The 16598-nt window shown below is 43.6% G+C and overlaps 1 protein-coding gene across 6 annotated transcripts in view; it reads left to right on the top strand.

Moving 5' to 3' along the window:
• Positions 1-16598, top strand: part of LRP1B (LDL receptor related protein 1B) — a 1420219-nt gene that overhangs the window by 335071 nt on the left and 1068550 nt on the right. The window lies entirely within an intron of this gene.

The following is a 16598-nucleotide window of genomic DNA, read 5'->3' as shown; positions in this document are numbered from 1 at the left end:
GGCTCCTGTTTTCTGTTTCTCCCCCAACACACACACACACACCACAATAGATTTAAAGACAAATAGCTTGAGTGTGTCTAAATAATCATATTTGTAGCATTCAGCTCAAGTTTGAAAAAAGAAAAGAGAAAAAGCTGGGATTGGCAAAATCGTCCCCACTTTCTACAAGCTGACTGAACATATTAGAACACTTAGCTGTCTCTGAAGCCTTGTAAGACAGCCCTTGTGATAATTGGGCATCCTTGGTCTGCATTCTCCTCCGCTCACACTGGTCTGCTGAAACTGCTACACAAGAAGTAGTAATTCAAGCTAGAACCATAAAAATAAAAGAAAGGGGGGCTCAAGATCAGTTGCCTGTCTCTTTATGAAAGCTGTGCTGGTTTCCTGTTCCTTCTGCTTCTGCAATTTTTCTTCCACTTGATGCACATTCTTATACTATTGTATGCCTTTGCATGAGTCCTTGTACAGAGACACACTATTTTCTTTCAGACAATCACAGTACTTTATTGCAGAAAATGGCTTAACATCATCTAATTCCCTCCTCTATACTGAGCCCAGATTTACCATCAAAACCAGCTTTGACGCATCTGTCCATACCATTCAGCCACACAATACCAAAGATGTCTGCAAAGCAGAAGCCCATCTAAAATAACAAACTATTCCATAATGCATGCCACTTATTGCTCTAGATATATTTATTAGAAATTATACGCATCTGAATCTCTTTGCACATTCTGGAGTTCTGAAGTAGTTCTTATGTTTTGTTTCTGAAGGGAAATCAATGCATTGGGGATTCTGCTTGTTCTGTCATTTATTTCCAAATTTTGTACAGAACACCGGGCATGCACAGTTTGCCACAACTTTCCGTTCCTTCAATTCTTCTTTATGTCTTCTTTCTCTCTTCTAATAAAATTTGCACTTTGGTGAAATGCTGCAAAAAAATATTTTTAACCATGGTAATAACCATCTGCTTGTGCAAAGTGCTAGTCAGGGCTTGAATTGGACCAGGGCTTCCAGCAGCCACGTGTTTTATATTCCACACCACAAGGTTGCTCACTATGGGGAGACTACCTGGGCTGAAAAAGAATCCATGCCAACTTGGAGAGGCCAGTCAGTCCAAGTCATTGCCATGGCTATGGAATGGAATCAGGCCACCTGGAGAACCAGTAAAGTCCCTACTGGCCCCATATAAAAAGGCTTGAATCCTTTCCCATTAGGCAGCATTAGCAACTTCAGAATACCTATAGAGACTCCCCTGACCTGTCCTGCCTCACTTGCCTGCTTAGGTACCTTATGACCAGTCTGTTTCCAACCTCATTTTCTTTAACCTCTGGCCCATTTGATTCTCATTTGCCTGATCAGGAGTTGTTTGCCTCTGGCTCCTTCTGATCTTCATCTGTCTGCACCAGAACCAGATTCCCCAGATGAGGCCAATCTTCGTCAAACTTATTTTTCTGTTTATCAACAAACATGTGATTATTGGTAATGGTAAAAAGTGGGAGGAAGAAGCAAAGTGCTGAAGAAACTGAAATCAGCAGCTAACTACATTCTCCAATTCTAGAATTAATTGTACAGTATAAATTATCCTAGTTAAACCAGGACTCGGGGTGGGTGCTAGTCAGGGCTTGAACTGGACGAGGGCTTCCAGTAGCCAAGTGTTGGAACTGGGCAAGTGAACCAGAACCACAACAATGGAATATAATGGAGGAAATCTTGTCTTCCTACCCTAAAACCAGAAATATATTTATGGTGATTTCTCACTTGTCATCCTATACATGGGTATATCTATATATAAAGGAGTAGTATATGTGTGGGCCTGAACAATTTTGAAGAGTACACATGTGCATATTTATGAGACCCCTTTTCCTAGCCCACCAGGAATTTCTGGCTAACTAATATTTGATCCTAATGTCCCAGGTGCAAGCTCTTCAAATCTAAAAATTTTAAAAGACTATTTGCACATCTTTAGTAAATATTGCCCATGTCTGGTTATTTGACTGCAATAGATATATAGCACTAAAAATTGTTTTGAAAGGATATAGGAAGAAAAGTTATTTTCAGTGTCCGCTTTGACTTTGTTGGCAGGAAGAGATAATTACAGTATTTGCAGTAGATAGATTTGCAAATGACAATAATATTTTGTGCTAAAATATTCTGTTGAAAGGCTGCTGCTGAAAATAATGCCACTTCACCTTGGGCCTCACTTACAGTACAACCCGTTACAAATGCTCTTATTATAATAATGACACGTTTGGCCTTTAGACATTGCACTGTAAAGAATGCAGTCTATTTAAATAATAGTTGGATGTTATTCTTTATTTAGTACTTGGAGATGTGTTAAAGTGTAATGATTGTTTTTCCTCTCAAAATTACTGATGAGAACCATTGTCATTCACAAGCAGATGGCCTTCCCAAAGAAATGTGAAATTGCTCTTTTTAAAAGTGGTGCGGCAATTTAAAATAGGGATTTGAATGTTTTATTAGGTGTATAGTACAAAGTAGCATTAGCCAGTGAAAAGGTGTTTGACTGAGGACAGGGAAATAATATAGGACAAAAGAATTTACAATGTATTATGTATAACTGTAGAAAGCGTCACATGCTTAATTCTGCCCAGCAATAGATTCAAATGTAATACAATTTAGCATTTTTAGTAATGCACCTGAAGATATGTGAAAAGAGAAAGTTCAGATGACTTATTGAAAAATGATTTTTTAGCTGCAGTGCGTACCTGTTAACATATACATAGGTGAGCCCTGCAATATTATTGCTCATTTGCAAGTGAAATTTACACAGTGTGAAAAGCGAGAACAAAGACTTCTAAACAAATCTGCTCATGGAATATCTGTATGTATAATAATGCAGCATGCCCAGATATGAGTAATCAACTTTTTAAAAGGAATTCAGAGCCTTTGAGATGGCGTAGTTTGTACAGTGTATCTTAGGAATGAAAAATACATCATATTCAACTTTTTATGTGCACATTTAATACTTCTGGTGATGAGCTGATGTGGTCTACTTATGTGAACACAGAGAACTCGTGCAACATTGCCGACTAGTTTTCATTAACAGGTATCATGTGCAAGATAGAATTTCTGGATATGGAAGCTGATCTGCAGTATTGTGTGAGTTCTCTCCTTTCGCCATTGTTCACATGAGTAGGTCAATCACATCACCAAACAAATATAGTGCACTGCAATCTAATAACATAACTTCAATATCAAGTATTCAAAACCTTTTAAGTGCATCTCCCTGGGAGGATTTTAACAATGGAAAGCTTTTCTCTATGGAAAAGCCTAGAGACTAGAGTTGCTCAGAAGCTGCATAGTAGCGGGAACTGTTGGCGTATCTAACTATATTCATAGTCTCATCAGCAGTCTCAGGAGCCGTATGCCAGCTTATCAGCAGGGCGTCTTGATGCGATTCACTGGTGACTGCCATTACCAGTGTCTACCTTTGCATGTGGATAGGTATGTACTCGTAGCACCCTTACCAGTGGGAGATGGTGGAAGAAGCACGGGGGCTGAACTCAGCACCATGTAGGGTTGTGTGCTGAGTGACTATCAGCATCCAGTGTCATTAAGGAGCACAACCACTACTAGCAGTTCTTAGCTCAGTACTGCTAGTAATTCAGCAGCCACACCCATGCATAGTGCTGAGTCAACATGCCTCTTCGGCCACCTTGCAGCATTTTTTGCTAGCAATACTGTGTCCACATCCTACATGTAGAACACTCAGCATCAGAAACTAGTGGCCTCCAGAGAACACCTCATGAGCTGCTGTTGAACAAATGTTACCAGCTATGCTTATTCTCCCCGGCTTCCAGGATCCTCCCTGTTTACAGTTGCATCTCCAGGCTTGGAGACTGCACTTTGGATATGCTCAGGAGGAGCTTCACAGCAACGTGAGCTCTCAGTTTATTGTACACATGAGGAACAGGTCACTTAGTTGGTAATGGGCTAGTCGCCCCTAGTTCTGGCTACAAACAAAGCAAATTGGAATGGGAATCAAGATGCACACCCCCTTCTTATGTGGGGGTCCCAGCTAAGTAGACCCAAGAGTTAACTATAGCATGCTAACTGGCATCCAATGCCACTCTAAGCTTTGAGTGAACCACATCACTCCTTTCACAGAAGATAACAACATGCTAACAAGCCCATTATGCCAAGCAGGAAGAAAAGTAGATAAGGCAGTGAAGTAATGTTCTCCCCATCACAAAGGAGATGAGTCAATGACATAGAACTAGCGGTGCATTTTATTGAAATTATCAATAGGTTTACTGGAGAACCCGTCCCAGCATGGATACTCTTTTGCACACCTGCATACTCTGATTTTCATCACAAACAGCCTTGCTTTCAAATGGCCATCCCCCCATTGTTACACCCAGGAAAGCCCGATCAGCAACAATGCATTCCGTGCAGGCCCTGCCTGACACTTCTAGTCAGCAAAGTAGGACAAGAGGAATTTGCTCCCAATGCATTTTTTGGGATATAAGTATCCCTACTTCCCTGACCTAGTGTGCTCCCTTGGATATTTCTCTTGGGACTCCATCGAGTGCTCCTTTGGTCTTGCCACCTCCAGCAAGCGATCTTCGTGCCCCCTTGTATGCTGTACTTGAGACTCCATCAAGCACTCCCGTTGCTCTCTTGAACCCTGAAAAGGGCTTCAAATCACTACCAGCTTGGGCGATCTACTGTATACCTGCAATCACTACTGGGGGTGTCCAGCTTTTCATGCCATCACCCAGATCGGTCCTTCTGTCGATCCATCCAACTTGCCTCACATCCATAGGAAGCTTGACCCATGTAGAAACCCTTCTCGTGGGCACCTCTCTCTCTCCTAATCTCCACAACTCTCCTGCTTCCACACCATGCTGAGGAGCAAGATTCTGCAGCCAAGAAGTCATCCAGATCAGATGAAGGTGAATGCTTGCCCCCTCTTGGGCCCCTATCTATCTATCTCTTAAGTCCAAGCTACCCCCATCTCTTAAGCCTCTTTCTCTTGCTTGCCTAGGAACTTGCACAATTAGGACTTTAAGCTAGAACGCCTCATTGCAGTTTGTTTACTTAGAAACTTTTTAAATTAGATTTTAAGCTAAAACACCTCATAATCGTAGATTTATCTAGAAATCAACTTTATTGCTTTAATCACACAATTCTATTTTCTGTATCTCCCTCCCTCAAATAAATTCTTCTTTTATATTTTTAAACTATAAACCTTGTCTCAATCCAGTCACTTCTTGAGTCCAAACGTTTGCACAAATTAAAACTGGTGGAGCTGACCCCATTTAAGAGCTAATTTCCCCACAAAGTCCGAACATTGGGGTGCTGACCAAACACCCCAGGGCCAGTTCCATTAACACTTTATACCACAATATAAATTGTGTTACTCCTGAGCAGATGTGGAAAATCAGGATTCACCTATAACGTGGGTCCCATGAGCCCTTTGATTGTCCCAGAGCCTTGGGATGTTGTCAGGGCTTCACAACTTATTTACTGCTGTTTTCTAGTTTCTTGTAAGAGAAAACTGGTTACTAAGTGATAACCCTCTTCACTAGGACAGAGATACATGAAGCCTTAAATGTAAAATGGCATCTTATATCACTAGCAAATACAGAACTTTCTCTAGAGTTCTGAGAGTGAAGCTCTGCTGGACAAAAACACCACATATGAAGAGCCCTGCTGGATAGGGCCAGGGCCTATTTTGTCCAGCCTCCCAATTCCCACAGTGACCAATCAGATGCCTCTGGAAACCTTACAAGCCAGAGACACAGTTATGTCTCTTCTCCTCCCACTGCTGCCCTGTGGCTGCTGGCAACTGATGCCATTGGAGCTAGTGTGACATAGAGAAGGAGAGCTGATGGTAGATCCAACAAATGCAAGCTCTCCTTATTGTTATAATCATAATTATTATTTATATATATATATTTCTTGTAGGCGTGTCCGTCGATAATCCCATGCGTGGAGCTTTCATGAGAGTTCGCAAGTGAGCTGCCACATAACGATGGAGATGGTGGGGAGGGGGAGGAAACTGTGGCAGAGGGGGTGGGGCAGCCTCTCGTTCTGGCACGCCTGCTGGCCCAAAGGAAGGATGGCTTGGCTGCCTGGTGGAAGACGGTGGTGGCGGCTGGCTGGCAAAACCAGCAGGCGGACGGTGCACTCCCTCTTCAGCCCACCTGCCGGCCAAAAGGCAGGAGTGCTGAGGTCAGGAGCAATGGGCAGGGGGGACAAAACAGCAGGGGGAGGGAGAATGGTGACAGTAGTGGCAGGGTAGTGGAGAGGGCGTCACAGCCTCCCTCTCCAGCCCACCTGCCAGCCAAAAGGAAGGATGGCCCAGCAGCAGCCGGTAGGAACACTGGGGGGGGGGGGCGGTGGCAGCAGCACCAGCAGTGGGGGGGGGGATGGGAGAGAACTAGAGGCGCAGATGCTCTGCTCCTGGTGTAGATGCTCTTCTCCTGGCCCAGCTAGTTACAAATACCATATACCGGTTTACATACAAAAAGAAATAAAATGGTTCCCTGTATCAAAAAGGCTCATAATATAAAAAGAACCATAAGATACCAGTACCATCACTGGAAGGATGTTGTGCTGTGGTTGGATAGGGAAAGTTGCTCTCCCCCTGCTAAATATAAGAGAATCGCCACTTCAAAAGGTGCCTCTCTGCTCAGTTAGTAAACTTCATCGCTATTATAGCACAAACTTATGCATGCTTACTCAGAAATCCAGTTGAGTGTGAGTCTTACTTTAAAGCTAGTATGCATAGCATTGCACTCTTTTACAAAAACAGCACACAGACACAGAAAACATACAAATACACTTAGAGATCCTTCTCATTCACATACACAGTCATTGCTCATTCACACACACAGAGACAGGACATAGTCCCCACCATCCTATAAGGTAGGAAGATCCACCCCACCGCCTTGGGAAGGAAAACAAACTTATCAGGGCATTTTCCACACAGCAGGCTTTACCGTGAGTTTACTGCAAGACTTTACTGTGAGTCTGGTTGCCCAAAAAACCGATGCAAAAACTGGATTTTTTAAAACCCTGAATATAAACTGGGCTATACTCTAATACACAATGAAAATCTGGATTGTGTGTGAAATGCTTCCTGATAGTATTCAGGGACCTTGGGGTAATCTGGCTGGTATGTGAATGCACACCCTCCATTCCAGAGGAGATAAGAGCTAAAAGCCCAGTGTGAAAATGCCTAGGGCAAGAGAGGACGACAGGAAAACAACAACAACGGAGAGACCGCAAACCTCACTCTGTATCCCAGACATAGTAGATGCAAATTTTTGATATAAGCTTGCCACTTCAGGGAACCTAAAATGTATTCTGGTTGTCTCTTTCTTTCATCTATGCCATAAGTTTCTGCAGGTTTCCTATTCCGGTTCTACCATGTCTAAAGAACGTTTTGAGGGTTAGGTTAGGAAGAGAGATATGGGGACAAGTTGTCTAGTCATCTTTGTTTCTTCTGGTTCCCCCACCTTGCCCCATCAAGATGGGGAACCTGGGCTTTATAGGGCTTAGCTTTAATGGGGTGGGGGGTGCACAGGACTCCATATTGACAAGAAGCATTGCCCTTACTCTGATCTGGCTTTTTGATGTACTCCTCATGTGGCCAAATATGATTGTCTGCAAGGCAGTGCATGGTGTAGTGGTTAGAGTGCTGGACTAGGACCGGGGAGATCCAAGTTCAAATCCCCATTCAGCCATGAAACTAGATGGGTGACTCTGGGTCAGTCACTTCTCTCTCAGCCTAACCTACTTCACAGGGTTGTTGTGAAAGAGAAACTCAAGTATGTAGTGCACCGCTCTGGGCTCCTTGGAGGAAGAGCGGGATATAAATGTAATAATAATAATAATAAATAAATAATGACCTCTCTGGTTGGCTGGGATCACCTCAGGGAAAGGTTCCTGTTTTAAAACAAAATTGCTGCTATGCTGCAGATAAAGGACAGAAGGGGTTACAAAGAGTTGCCAAATGGCATTTTTTTAAAAAAGCAAATAGAGATTGGTTCTGAAATCCCACCCCCAATTGATTTCCTTCCTTCCATATTTTTACAGGTGAAAATTTAGCATGGCCATGCATTAGTTTTGAAATAAGCTCCGAATCTACCTACATAAGGCAAGAGGAAGAAAATAAATATATTGGGTTCAAATCATAAAGTAAACTTCACTTGTATTAAGAACTGGTGGGTAACCCCTTCTCTGTCCCCAGCAAGTTACCTGTCCAGAGATGTCCAACACATTGAAGAGTTTTTACCCTGACCCGTCTCAATGTTTTCCCGTTGGCATGGCTGGAGGGCATCTATAAAAAGATACCTTATAATCTGTGCAGATGCCCCTGTGATTCAGGAGAAGTGAAAGATGTGATGCATATTTTATTTCACTGTGTTTTCTATAGCTTCCCACACAATCAGGCATGGCTCGTAAACGTGCCTCCGGCAGTGGGGGGGGCAGCTTCTTTGAGGAAAATGGAGCTGGTGCTCCATGCTGCCCAGCAGCCCCCGCGGCGGGGAATCACCTCCGCCACTTACCTGGCACTGGCTCTGTTTACCTTAAAGAAACCGCCTGCCGCTCCCCCCCCCCCGGAAAGTTCACGAGCCGCGCCTGCAGTAAATTGATTTTACCACTTTAAACAGATTTACTGGGAAGAATCCTTAGAATTTTATTTAAGATATCTTTTTGCTCGTTAGAGTGATTCTGTTACTTTCTGTATTGCTAAATTCTGTGCTATTGCACATAAAATCCATCAAGTAATATTAAGGATCCCTCAATTAGTTAGGTAAAGACATTTACCTTATTAGGTGAATTTTTGGTTATCTAAATGTGGTTATTTTGATAGATTGACTTTACTGACTGGTATGCATGCTATGAACTGAAATGGTGTGAACTGTTTCTGGTCAAGTACTGTCATAAAGATCTATCTATGCTATAATCAAAAATCATATTAGCGCATAACAATGGATTATGATTCTTTTCATTGAATTCAATTCTCTTTGCATATATAATATTTCTAATATAACTGTTAAAATGTATCAAACAAAAAGTTGGAAGAAATTCATTATAATATAAGATAAATTCCAAAGCAAGATGGAACATTTCAAACAGTGGAAATATTGCTCCTCAACAAATATTGCAATTGATCCTATTTAATTGCAAGTTTGATAGCTTTATACCGGGTGTAAAACTGTCTACATACTAATCCATTTCATATTCACTGCTACCACAAACCTCCTCCTTGTTATTTGCTTTACATCTCATCCTTTCCATGCACATAAAATTAGTATTCTTAGAATTTTTATTGTATGATTTCCATATAAAACGAGAAGGGGGCAATCTAATGGAGGAATTCTAACCAGCTCATTAATGTAATATATCTAAAAAGTGAAGATGTAAAATAGGTGCTTCAGTACTGAAATATGTCTAAGAATGGAAAAATCGTGCTTAGTGTAATAAATATTTGCGCAGTTGTTGTGGAGGGGGGATGCAGAAAATGATAATAGAAATAAAAATTGAGTGTTTTGTATGCTAAAACTTGCTAGATATCATTAGAAATGTATTGTTTCTAAGTAATGACTTTATTATTGGAAACATGGGCTGATAAGCAGAGTAGCACTGCACTCGTCCAGCAGTGCCAAGATCCAGCACTGCGCTGTCACACAAGTGAGGAAGGGTCAATCTCCTTCCCTCTGAAAACCAATGTACTTCACAAAAATATGTCCCTGAGGGTTGCATGACAGTATAGCAGTGGTCTGGATCTCAACACTAGTCAGTGCTGGTCTGGATGTCAGCCAGTACTCACTTCCAGTTTGTTATGTTACAATATAGTGGACTGTGAAATGGTTTCATTTTGTTTTGAAAATTCAATGAGTTTAAGGACTCTTGGGGATTTGCTACTTTACTGCAGTTGGAATAGAAATGAATGGTGACTCTACCATTTAGAACGGTAGCACATTAAACAAACACTTCTAATATGATACATAACTCTGAAAGGAGTCACTTATAAATAGCTGTGTATAGACAAAGGATTTTAATGACATGAACTGCAGGATAGTGGTGTAGATTAATTCCAACCTGAAATCTATTGCCAGAATTGAAAGAGCTACATGCTTGTCATGTTTTCTTTAAGCAGTAGTTCAGCATTCCGTATTGCAAACAGAACCAGAGGCTGACAGGAGGTCTGGTGGTGTGGAGAAAACTCACCTCATAATTGGTGCCTACCTGCTCCAGGGCTAAGGAGGGACATACGGCAAGATACCGGTTACTTTTTAGATGGATTCCCCAGCAGGTGGAACAGCCATTGTTCTAGCCTTGACCCTCACCTTGTAAGGCCGAGGTTCAGGGGCGTAGCTAGCGGGGAGGCGGCCTGTGTTCACCCCTCTCTCTGGAGGCCCCTCAGAGTGAGGGAGATAGTGAAGAAAATAGGGAAGGGTGGAGCCGGAGGGCCCTCTGGAACTGGGGAGCCCAGGTTCTTTGAACCCATCCGCTCAATTATAGCTACACCCCTGCCGAGGTGCAATCTATAACGAATGCCAAAATGGGGCAGGCATTAGCTGAATGTATAGTCAGTGCATGGAGTGAGAAATTGCCATTGTTCATTTAAGAAACCTTATTGTGATACACTGGCAAGATAATTTGCAAGACAGTTCCTACCTTGTGGAAGGAAGCTTCAGATTTTTTTAAAAAAGGATAAAGATTAGATCAAATTCTGTGTCTTGCAGCAAATTTCATGGTTCAACCCATATCACACAAGATCTAAGCTTTGTGGGTGTTTTTTTCAAGCCATAAAACTTCTGCCAGGCAATGACTTATGTGGGCGCTGAACTTTTGATTCACCCATATGTATTTTACCGTCTAGTTTTTTTTGCTTCTAGCATGAATACAATTTGGCTTCTTGTGCAGCTGCATAAACATGTGAAAATATAATTCACTGCTCACAAGGAAGTAGTTCCCAGGCTGTTTTCCAAGACAGATTTTTAGTTTGTTATATAATGAGGCTGTTCTCACGAGCAGCCAAGAGTGGGCTAAGGCAGCCAATTCTGTTCCAGGCTGCTTGTGAGAAGCAGTGGGAGGCGGTGGGAAACCTGCCTGTGGAGATAGTAGTAGGTGCATATAGTAGTTGCAAGCACTCCCTTAGCCCCATTTTTTTGGGTAGTCCACCTGCTCCAGCTGCTTGCATGATGCATTATGGGCGTTCTGGGGTGGGGGAGTAACAACACGTTCCAACCCCCAACCTTCCATGCTGCTAGATGTAGTAGAGGTTCGTTGCACCCAGTATCCTCCGTGGATTGTCTGCGGGGAAGGTAGGGTAACGAAACCTTCCTCCCCACTTGCCAGGCCCTTCTCACAGAGTGTGAGATGTTTGCTGTACTTGAGTGAGAACTTCACACTAGCTCACATAGGTTGGCTATGCGAAAGTGCTACACATACCATCACCAGATTAGGACCTTAATAGTACCGTTGTGCTTGTCATTGTAAATAATAGCTCACATGACAGGATCAGAGTTGTGTTGAGGCGGGAGCCTTTGGAGTTGTTGCTGTGCAGGCTTGATGGACAGGGCAGTGTGCAGGGAGGGAGATGGGAAACAATTTTCACTTCTCTCCCATTCCCACAAGAGCCCATCCTCACTGTATCTGAAATTGGTTGCAAAACCCCTTTAAGATATAAACATTGGGAAGTGAGGGTTTATATGTCATTCAAACATATAATAAACTTATCCTTATTGCATGGCAGAGAGACCTGAGTTCAAATCCCTGTTCAGCCATGAAACTCACTGGGTGATTCTGGGCCAGTCACCTCTCTGCCAGCCTAATGTACCTCACAGGGTTGTTGTGGGGATAAACATAACCATGTACACTGCTCTGGGCTGCTTGGAGGAAGAGCGGGATAGAAATGCAAAATATTTTTTAAAAAAAATTTGAATGATCAAGATGATCAAATTACCCTATGGTAAGAAAATTAAAATGGAACTAGCTCAACCTGTGCAGAGCATCTGCATGCTAATACTTGATTGCTCCCCTCACCCCCTGCCACAGCCGCCCTCACCTCAGAGATCTCTCCACCTTCACCTGAGCCGCACTCCTGCTCCTCTTCCTCCATCCTGTTGCTTCCATCCCCTCATCCCTCTTGGTCACTCTTCCATCCCTTTATTCCATTCCCCTCACCCCTCTTGGTCGCGACTGCAGCGTTGCTGGTGCCTATTGGTCAAGCTGCAGTCCCCTATCCTCAGAAACCTCCCCACCCTCACCCGAGCCCTGCTCCTGCTCCTCCCCACAGGAGCAACAGCAGCAGCAGCTGTTGACCGAGCCCTTCCTCACTGTTGCCACTGCCGTGGCCACTCATTCCCCTCAGGCCGCTGACAGGCCCGGGCCTGTCCCTTGCCTCCCTGCCTCCCTCCTCCAGTGGCCTTGGCAGGGGTGCACTAAACCCAAACCTTGGAGACCCGGTCCAGCAGCTGAGCCACCCCGCGCCCACCCTGCCAAAGCTCCACTATTTTTTCTTACTGAGGGATGGCTGAGGGATGGCTGTGGGGGAGGTGTAGCAGTCCTTTCCCCCTTCCCCCCTCCCCTGGTGGTGGGGTGGGAGCAGGAGAGATGCTAGCCTCATCCGTTCAGGCCAGCGTCTTTAAGCAACTGCATCTGCGCAGTTGTGTTCGTCACAAGCCCGTGACGTCATGGGCTTGCAATGATCTCTAAACTGTGCAGGTGTGCCTTGCAGTGGATTAAAGATGCTGGCCCAAATGGATGGGGCTAGCGTCTCTCCTGCTCCCACCCCACCACTGCCAGGGGAGGGGGGGAGAAGGAGAAAGAACTGCACCACTCCCTCCCATGGCCATCCCTCGGCCACGGTAAGACTTTTTTTAAAAAAAAAGCAGAGCTATGGCAGGGCAGCCGCCCCCCAGGAAGTTTGGGGGAGCTTGCACAGGGGGGCTTGTGGCTGGGTGGTCTGGGCACATAATTTACCCTGGTGCAGCAGTGGTTGACTAGGCCCTTCCTTGCTGCTAATAAGCACCACCATGGCTGCTCATTCCCCTCAGGCTGCTGACAGGCTTGGACCGTCCTTCATCCTTCCTTCTTTCTCTCTTCCCCTCCCATCTTTCTCTCTCTTTCCCTGCTCGCTCGTCCCCTTTGTCATTCTTCCCCTCCCTTCTTTTTTCTTTTCTCTCTCTCTCTCCCTCCCTTCCTGAATTAACAGATCTTGTTTCCTCATCTAGTTCACACAGTGGCAGCCTCCTCCTCCTGAAGAGGCTATTTCCTCCCCCATGACCCCTTTCTTTGCAGACCCCTGCCCACTATCCTTTTATTTATATAGATTCCTCTCCTCTACAATCAAGAACATCTTCTGACCAGTAACAGTTGCATTCCAATTGTCCTTAACCATCACAGGTTTCTCCTCTCTAGCTACATATGGAATCCCCACTGCCCAATCACCACGGTGCCACAGGCTTATTCTCTCGGTCTACATATGGAATCTGCACAGCCCGATCACCATGGTGCTTCTGCTTTCAAAGGCTCATTCTCCCTATCTGCATATGGAATCTCCACTGCCCAGTCACCATGGTACTTCTGCTCACAGACTCTTGCGAGACCTGCCACACATGGGATTAGCCACGGGTACGCCTTAGAGAATTAGATAGATAGATAGATAGATAGATAGATAGATAGATAGATAGATTGGTCTGTGGCCACTGCAGTTACAAAAGCATTGTGCAAGGCTACCGTTGATATGGAGTCTGGAAATAATGGAGGTTTTGGGTAATTGCATAATTTTAAGTTTCAGTGGAACAGCACTGTTCTGTAGCAGCACAAGCTGTTTTAGACACACGCAGCTGCATGGGTCGTTCAGAACTGCCCATGTTATACTGCACAGAATGTGAGCCAATGCTTCTATAGTATTTATTCTTCCTCTTTAAGAAAATCTCTACCCTCAAGGTCTAAATAGGTATAAGATGTTTACATTTTGACAGGAGATGATAGGATCTAATAAGGTATAATGTACTGGTATAATTTCCTTCTCACTTGTAGAAGTCCAGTTACGTAGTAGCTGAAGCAGTTTTGTCTGCAATCTTGTACACAGGAGTGCACCTTTAAATTGGCCTGAAATAAGTTGATCTATATGAGTGCGTACATGCATGTGGTTTTAGAGTATGCAAAGATGCAGAAAAAAGAGTTTAAAATACACAATGGAAACTTAAAGACCAACATATCCAATGCTATTTATTTATGTACAATGACAATTGGAGCAATGGGTTTGAATCTGGCATCTAAAAAAAAAAAGTGCAATAAAATGTGCATGAAGGGAAAGGAAAGATATCTATTTTAGTCAGCCTTGGCAGAATCGGAAATAATAGATTCAAATTAAGACTATTTTTGGCTGCTTTCCTTTGTTTTATTAGCAGTTAGATAAACTGGGGACTGCAGCCAATTTGCAAGGCAATAACTGGACTTCTTCAGAGCTGGATAAATATCCACAGGATAGAAAGATCTATGTAGCAGTTAAAATAATCTTTCAAGAAGTAAGAATGTTGTGGGTGCTGGAAGTTTAAACTTGTTCTAGAATACTCCAACAATCAGCTCACCTTGAGTAGGTGTTAAGATACAGAGCCAAAAGCAATGTATCTTTCACCACACTGAGGAAGGTGTTAATTAGACAATATTGTCACATGAAAGAGCATCTTTAATTATCATTGAAATTGTTCAGATGGAAGTTTCCATCAGGAATGCTGAGGAACAGAGGTACAAAAGAAGCTGTGAGATGGAGGAGAGTCAGGCAGTGCAGTTAGGATTCATTCATTGGCAGCTCCTCTTAATAGACTGGGATAGAGAAATCAAAGTGACAGACAAACAGCCGTGGAGAAAAGGCTGCTTTATTCCCTTTGGGGAATTTAAAACGTGTCTTCGTTCTTCAAGCCTCTTACACATAAAATAAGTAAGAGATATAGTGTATAGAGCTTTTCAGACTTTTGTGTAAACATTGGCTGGGATCCAGGCACAGCTTTCCTCATATGAACCAGTGTTCTTCATCTCCCTTTCCCAGTATGGTTTGTTTGTATTGCTCCTGAAGTTCAGGCCACCTGAGGAGCAACATTCAATGTAATGGGATGGCTGCAGCCAGAAGAGAAATCAGCAACTCCTTTATGTTTGCCCAAAAGCACCTTAGTCATGCACAAGAAGTTCTTTGGATCCTGGCCAGTGTTATCAGTCAGTCTTGTTAGCATCTTCTGTGCATTAGGATAAGGAATCATGCTATTGAAAGCCATAATCCTGCAGTTACAGCAGCCTTTGAAATTCTTAGTGGAGGAAAGAATATTAAAAAAAATGACAAATGACTATGTAAAATCTGATATCATCAGTTGATCGTTTTTATTTATTTATTTCATTGAATTTCTATACCGCCTGATATAGAAATCTCTAGATGGTGTACAAATTAAAGTGAACCACAAAACCATGAATGAGGGGAGTTAATAAATTGTCTGTTGTGCTGATATATCCTTCCACAGCACAAGCTGTGGCAAATTCCAGGCACACCTAGCTCCAACAGCACTTAAGAACTGCATAAAGGTAGAGTGTGCCATCAAGTCAATTTCGACTCCTGGCGCCCACAGAGACCTGTGGTTTTCTTTGGTAGAATACAGGAAGGGCTTACCATTGCCTCTTCCCATACAGTCAGAGACATACCTTTCAGCATCTTCCTATATTGCTGCTGCCCGATATAGTACCAGCGGGGATTCAAACTGGCACCCTTCTGCTTGTTAGTCAAGCATTTCTCTGCTGAGCCACTTAACATGGTGAAGATAGGAACTGTATACCAGCCACAACAAGGGCTTTTGACTGGGTCAAAGAGCTTCAGATACTCTTGATTTGACCGCTTAACGTAAAATGGGAGGTTAGGAAAGCCTGGAGCTTTCTCACACAGGGCTTTACCCCAAATCTCCTCTGGAAGGGAGAGTGCATGTTCTCACTACAGCCAAATTCCCACCTAGGTCAGTTTGATGTCTTTAGAAGCATCCCACACTCAAATTGGGCTTTTCTTGCTGGATTTCACCTCATCCTGGTTTATATCTGAGTTTTTAAAATGCTTTTTTACAGGGAAGTTTCCTTGAAAATCCACTGAAAGGCGCTGGCGTGTCTTTACATTTACACAATAAGAGCAAGTCATACCTAAGATGCAACCCCCCCCCCCCCGCAAAAAAACCTGCCTAGCTGCCTTGCCTTCGACCCTGAGGCAACAAGTTGAAAACCCAGTTTTCAGGCCTTTTGCTCCTTTAAAGTTTTTGGAGGGGCGAGATCTAGGAGGAGGATTTGCAGTCTTTTGCAGAAATGAGCATTTCCTTACGTGCCCTCCAAGCTGGGATGGGGCAGCAAAAGCAGAGGCAATGCTGCAGGAGGACTGACACATGCTGGGGACTTCTGTGTGTGTGTGTGTGTTGCAGTCGTGGGGAGGGGGCGGGCTGTAAAAAGCCAAGGCTGATAGCTAACAGGCAGTCTGATCCATGAACCAATTAAGCAGAAGTGCATGTGTGTGGGTTAGGGTTAGGCGCCCTCTCAGTGCCCCCAGTCCGGCCCTGGTGGACATCAACAGAGCCAGA

The sequence above is a fragment of the Hemicordylus capensis genome, chromosome 1, assembly GCF_027244095.1.
Source record: "Hemicordylus capensis ecotype Gifberg chromosome 1, rHemCap1.1.pri, whole genome shotgun sequence".
NCBI classification, from domain to species: Eukaryota; Metazoa; Chordata; class Lepidosauria; order Squamata; family Cordylidae; genus Hemicordylus; species Hemicordylus capensis.
Note: the sequence above shows the minus strand (reverse complement) of the source record. Positions and strands in the feature narration are given on the sequence as shown.